The sequence below is a fragment of the Ursus americanus genome, chromosome 12, assembly GCF_024610735.1.
Source record: "Ursus americanus isolate L20-20 chromosome 12, mUrsAme1.1.p, whole genome shotgun sequence".
NCBI lineage: Eukaryota > Metazoa > Chordata > Mammalia > Carnivora > Ursidae > Ursus > Ursus americanus.
Window position 1 is genome coordinate 11,819,236 of NC_142138.1, and position 6,775 is coordinate 11,826,010.

Sequence of the window (6,775 nt, forward strand, 5' to 3'; positions counted from 1 at the left end):
TCGGAAAGGATCTAAGGATAAATCAGATAGGGTTCTTGCCTTCAAGCAGCTCGTAGGCTGGGATAGATAAAGAATAAACCGGGTCAGGCAGAATGAAGAAAAGCACAGTGAGAACTTTCTAAAATATACACCTAGTGGCCCTGTCCCTCCCTGCTTGAAACCTCTTTATTGTCTCCTTGGTGCCCTCAGGGGCAAGCCCCACTCCTTTGCCTGGCACTTAGGGCCCTGGTGGTCTGCCCTGATGGCCTCTCTGGCTCCCCTCAGCTGCACGCTACCCACTCCCTTTCCTCCAGCCAGCTGTTATTTGCGGCTCCTCGAATGGACCACGTTCCCTCCAGCCATCAGATCTGGGCCCATCCTGTTTGCGTTGCCTGGAATCCTACTTCCCAGCACCCAGGCCCCTTGCCCCTTCTTCATTCACTGTTGGCTTTTTCAAGATGTTGCTGAGGCTTCCCTCCCGCCCTCTTGGAAGCCCTCTATGGTCCCCAAAGCTGAGCTAGGCTCCTCCCCTCAGTTCCCCTTGTCCCTTGCCCCTTCTTTATCTCAGTACCCATCCCAGCATAGTTGAATAATCCCTAGGAGACTGGCAGCCTCCACCTCTGATTGGCCTAGGGGTCTCCAGGCCACCCATACCCAGGGCGCAGAGTGGATGCTCGGTTAAGTTTTTGTTGTTGAGAATAGTAGTACTAGACATTTCCTGCCTGCCTGCCGGGTGCCGGGCTCTGTGTCAGCCTCTTGCTGAGTGTTACTTTTCTCTTTCACAGCCACCCTATGACGTTGTCGACATGACCCCGTTTTGTAGGTGGGGAAACTGAGACTCAGAGAGGGAAAATGATTATGCAAACCATGAGGGTAGTTGTCAAAACTCATCGAATTTACATGCAAACGATACCTCAATTTTTAAAAAATGAAAAAAGAAAACTACCATAGCATTTCACATTTCTTATGTCTGAAAAAACTATGAGAAACAGCTTGCCATTATTACAAGAGGAAAAAAAGAGAAGGCATAGTTGGTTTGAGGCAGGGCTGGAACTTGACCCAGAACTGACCCATGTGGCCTATCCTTAAGTCCTTGTTGATCCCACCTCCCTCTAGTCTACTAACTATGAGATCTGGGGGGCCCTGACAAGGCTTCCCAGGAGAAAGTGCTCCTTATGGGGTGTGGGGGGGGTCCCACTGGCAGAGAAGGCCTGAAAAGAGGTGTTCAAGGGTGAAAGTCCACAGCAGGTCAAGGCCAGAGGTTCAGGGTGATGTGGTGCCAGTGCCGGAAATGTGTAGTGGAATCATGGGAGACGAGTCTACCCGGGTCAGCTGGGTCTGCTTGGAGAGGCCCTTGACCACCTAGACAGAGTGGGCCTTGGTGTACAGGCAATAGGAGCCATCGCCTTCTGGAGAGCACTGACCTGAGCCTTGAGCTTCTCTTGCAGGAACCTGTCTTTTGGGGGGTGGTAAGGGGTGCTGGTTGCTGGCCAGTGGGGCTGGGTTTGGAGCAGCCAGAGCTGGGGGCAAGGCTAGGGGGAATCCCAGGGCATGGAGGTATCCCGAAGAAAGGTGTCCAGAATCTGAAGAGGAAGAGGATCACAGAACCCGACAGAGGCACAAGACTGGGCTCATGGAGCCAAATTCAGAGTTCCGCAGAGCTGGGATTGGGGTGAACCTGGGCAGGGCAGGGTGAGGGGAGCACCAATCCAAGGTCTGGGATCCAAACCTGGCACTTCCCCTCACTTCCACAGCCCTGTGACCTTAGATAGCATAATGGCCTCAGTTTTCTCATCTGAAAAAAATGGGGATATTAGTAGGACCTGCTTTGTGGAAGATTCTAAAGATTACATGAGATGATATGTACAAAGCTCTTCATACGGTGCCTGTCTCATAGTAAATACATAATGTATGTTGAATTATTCTCCTTCTTCCTGACTGCCCCCCACCCCCTTTTCAGTCCCCTCTCCCAGGCGCTTCTTTCCCAGAGCACCCACTTCCGGGAATTCCATAGATGACCCTAAATATGCACGTATTGTTGCGAAACTGTAGTTTTGTTTGGGTGCTAGGTGTGTCAGTCTGTATCTTTCCTTTCACTCCCCTACTTAACGCTACATGTTTGAAAATCTTTCTATGTGGCTTCCAGTTGCTGTATAGTTTCCTGAGCGGACACCCGCAATGTTTTAGCATCCATTCTTCTGGTGAAGACATCTATGTTGTCCCCCGTGTCCTCTTCTTACAAATAATTCCTTGGAAAAACACCCTTGTCAGTGTGTCCCCTGGGGCATCTGGGTGGCTCAGTCGGTTGAGCGTCCCACTCTTGATTTCAGCTCAGGTCATGATCTCAGGCTTATGAGACCGAGCCGTGTCAGGCTCCGTGCTCAGTGGGGAGTCTGCTTGAGATTCTCTCTCCCTCTCCCTCTGCTCCTCCCCCCGCACACCTGCTCTCTCTCTCTCTCTAAATAAGTAAATAAAAATCTTTAAAAAAAAAATGTGTCCCCAAACACAGATATGTCCCCTTGTGGACCTGTGTGAGAATTTCCCTGGGATATCTGGGGTGCAACTGCTGTGTTATGGGACCCACATCTACTTAATTTTACTCAATATTGTTAGGTTTCTAGAATGACTGAACCACTTGGTACCCCACCAGCGGCACCGGAGAGTTCCCGCCTCCCCAGCTGCCTGCCGGCACTTGGTATTACCCACCGTTCTAATTTTTGCCAGTATGATGGATGTAAAGTGCCAGCACATGAACTTGTGAGGCTAAGTAGCTCTTCATACACCCGCTAGCCACCCGGCCTTCTCCTTCTGTGAAGCGCTTGTATGTCCTTCACATGTTCTCCCGCTGGGTTCCCTCATCTGTCTTCCTGTTGGGTGCCCCAGGGTCAGCATCGAGGACAGCCTACGGCAACTGCCTCAGCAGCTCTGTCCTCTGGGGACGGGGTGGTCAGGTTGGCTGGAAGGGTCTGAGCTCTCCCTCATCGGTGTCACGGTCGTTTGAATTGCTGTCATTTCGTAAACCTTTTCTGAGTGCTTTCCCGGGTTTGGGCCCTGTGTGGGGTCCAAGGACCCAATGAGTCAGGCTGTTCTTACTTCTAAGAACTCACAGTGCCGTGAGAGAAGCAGACTGGACAGAACCGAGTTGTTCCAATGACTCAGTAATGAGGTGGTACAGATGAGGCGACTTCCCCATTAGACACTTCGTCCCACTTGATGGTCCTGGCTTGGGTCATGGAGGAAAACATCCATCGTGGAATCAACGAATCCACCCCAAACTTCTAGGGAAGGCAGCTCCCAACTTGGAAAGCCTTTCGTTTGAGCCTCCTGAAGGATGCCTGGGGCTGAGACTAGGGCAAGTGCCCCTGGAGAAGTGTTTAGCTTAGCTGACAAAATGGGGGGGAGGTGGGGGAGTCAGGGTTGGGAGGAAGCGGTGAGGCAGAGAGTGGAGGGGGAGGTGGGGGAGAGGGATGGGAGGTGGGGTGAAGGGTTCAGCATGAAGAGGCCAGGCATAAACCTCAGAGCAGCTGCAGGGGTGTCCTCGGGGCACCTGTGCTCCAGCTTAGGGCTGCCCCCAAGTGCTGTCTGTCCCGTGGGGTGCCGTCCCGCTCTCTGCCGCACACTTCCCCCTCCTCCCAGGTGCCCTTCCTCCCACCGAGCGCTCCGGTGCCTGACACTCAGTTTCAGGTCTCCAGAGCTGCTCCCCCATCTCCTTATACCCTCGGCAAAGCCCACAACACCCTCGTCCTCCTCAGGGGAGTGTTTTGTGGAAACTGGGGGGGGGGAGAGGTGGCGTTTCTGGAGAGGTTCCTGGCTTGTGACAGAAGCAGCCCCCACAAGCCAGTGAGAGCGTCCAAAGAGTAATCAAATACAGCAGAAGCAGGAATTTGGAATCAGAGGTGATCGTGGAAATGTAAGTCGGCCTCTGGGGAATTTGCAGAAATCTGGAATGTCGAGGAGTTAGCTTCCAAGGGTGCCTGGAGGGTTTCGGGCGATCTTATTTCAATCTAAGTGGGTTTTGTAGCAGATCGTATTTTCCAAAAATGGCCTCAGTAATATCTTTCATCCCACATGCTCCTCTTCAATGTGACTTTGACATTCCGCCCCTCAAATCAAGGGTTAATATGTTCTCTCTTTGAACCTGGGTAGACCTTTTTGACTCCTTGACCAGCAACGTGTGGTGGAAGGACACGATTTTTACGACGAAGGCCAGGTCCTAAAAACGCCGTGCCCGGCTGCTTTGTCTCCTTGGGAGACTCGCTGTGATGGGGGTGGGCGGCCGCCACTGCCTCGAAGCCGCCATGCTGTGAGGAGGCCCAGACTCCTTCACACGGAGACTCACGCAGAGGGGTCCTGAGACTGGTGAACACGGGGGTGCTCGGCCCTGCCCCAGCGGCTGGGCCCTCTGCTGGCCCGTCTCCGGTCTCTGTCTGACCACAGCTCATGGGGGACCCGCGAGCCAGAACTGCCCAGCGGTGCCCTTCCCGCATTTCTCACCCACAGAAATCCTGAGAGGAAAGAACGTGATTGTTATGTTAAGCCGCAAAGGTCTGACATGATTCGTTACGCAGCAGTAGATAATCCAAACAGGTTTATACTTATTTTATTGTCAGTCTTCTCTGGCCAACTCTAGTTTTAGTTTTCAGTTCTATTCTCAGCCCTTAGCCTGGAACATACTATGCTTTACAGATATTTGTTGGGTAAATGGATGAGAGCTGGCAGTGCCTATCAGCGTGGTGCTGGGGGAACCAAAGGGTTTGTGGGAGCCCAGGGGAGACTCCTAATCCAGCCTGGGAGATCTGAGAAGGCTTCCTGGAGGAGGTGATGCTCTGAGTTCCTGGGCAGGGCTATAAGAATATCTGTTCCTCTTCTCTGGGTGCTGCTTGTTTGTTTTTGGCCCCCCCAAGTGTGGCTTCCTGGCTTGGGGTGTGCCCAGTTGGCCCATCCCTGTGTCCATGTTGGGGGTCCTCCTTCCCTATCCCTGCTCCTGCTCTCTATTCTCCCTCCCTCTCTGGGCCTGCAGGCTCACTCCTGCCTTCTCTGACTCTGGGTCTGGTTGGAGAAAATTAAGTCAATGGGGAGGGAGGAGTTGACAAATAGTCGGTCTGGTAATTGAATTTTTTTTTTTCCTCCAGCCCTCTCTCCACCCCCCAGAGAGCAGGAGGAATTAGCTCTCTAGACAGTGGTTTTCCCTGCTAAGGAGCTCTGGTGTTGTGTCCCCTCCCAGCCTGGATCAGCGGGAAGAGAGGGAGGTGGCAGGCTGGAGCCTTAGGATCCTCTGGGGCTAAGTGTTGTACAGAGGAGGAAACTGAGGCGCTGAGAGGGGACGGATTCTCTGTAGGCACTAAGTGGCTGGCTGCCGGAGCCACGACTAGAAGGGAAAGGCCACCTGGAGGCAGCCTTTGCACTGTCCCAGGAAGGTGGCGAACAGGGACTGGGAGGGGTTTGGTGTGGGACGCACTAGGGGCAGCCCGCTGTGGGAAGCCTGGGGCTCCTGGTCCCTGGCAGGAGGCGGCCCCTTTACCACGGGTTGGGATTTCCTTGGTGGTGAGGCTGTGGAGTTGGTAGGGAGGCCACCCTGTTTCTCCGCAGGACCTGGCGACCCTGCAGGACGGTCTTCACAGAGTCCCCTCTAGGAGCGGGGGTGGGGGCCACTGAGTTGGTACTGACCTTGGGCAGAGGGTTGACAGAACTGAAAATAACCCAGCTCCATGCTGTGTGTCTCGCCATTCTGAAAGATGGGATGGCCTCAGGGACCCCACAGAGCCATGAGAGTTATGGAAGTTACTGGCCCTTAACTGCCCTCAATCCATAGTATCCATAGTGTCTTTTATTGTCTCGTTGTAGAGATGAAGACACTGAGGCTCCAATAGGCCCATGTGGCAAGTGGCAGCAGGAGAGTCACACCCTGGGTGGCCTGGACTTCCAAGCCCTCTCCACACGCAGGCTTCTAGGCTCTGTGGGAGAGGTGGCCGCGGGTGGGGGGTGCGAGCCCGCCCTGTGGGGTAGGGGGTACAAGCTGGACGCAAGCCGGGCTCTGCAGGGCAGGAAGGGGCGGGTGGACCGGAGGGTGTTCTGGACTCCCCTCACACCCCCAGACTCAGCGAGGGTGGGTGCCTCACGGCCCTGCCTCACGGAGCGGTGGCGGCTGCGGGCTCCGGGAGCGCTTGATTTATTAAGCTAATGTTCTAGCACATTTTCCCCATCCCATAATGAGCTGTTTCCACCAGGGGGTGTCTGCCGAGCTACTGCGGGCTTCCGGCTGCTCCAGGAGGGAGGCAGGGCTGGCTGGCGGGTGGTCTGGGGTGGCGAGGGGGTCGGGGTGTCTGGCTGCCCAGGGAGGGGAGGGAAGAGGTTGGAAAGTCTGGGTTGAAAAACCACCCCCTGGTGGTGGGGGGGGCGGCTGTTGAAGGGAGGCTGGAGACTAGTCCTGCCCGTGCAGCTTGCAACAGATCCCAGTTTCTCCCTGTGCTATCCTGGCTCAGTTTCCCGCCAACCCCAGGGGCCTGGGAAGGAACACTGGCCCCGGCATTCTGGCCTGGTTCCTCCTGGCCTCCTTCCTCCACGAACTTCTGGGCGCTCTGAGCTCAGACTGCCTACTGCCTGCTTGTTATGCACCCAGAGCAGGCATTTCTGTGGCTTGATGTGACAGATACGTCCTTTGCAGCCAGACCAATCTAGGTTCAAATCCCAGCCCAGCCACCTCCTAACTCTGTGACCTGGAGGCAGAGGGCAGGGCGATCCCTGCCCTCTCTGGGCCTCAGGTTCCATTTTAGAAGAAGCTGTATCTTGTGGGGTT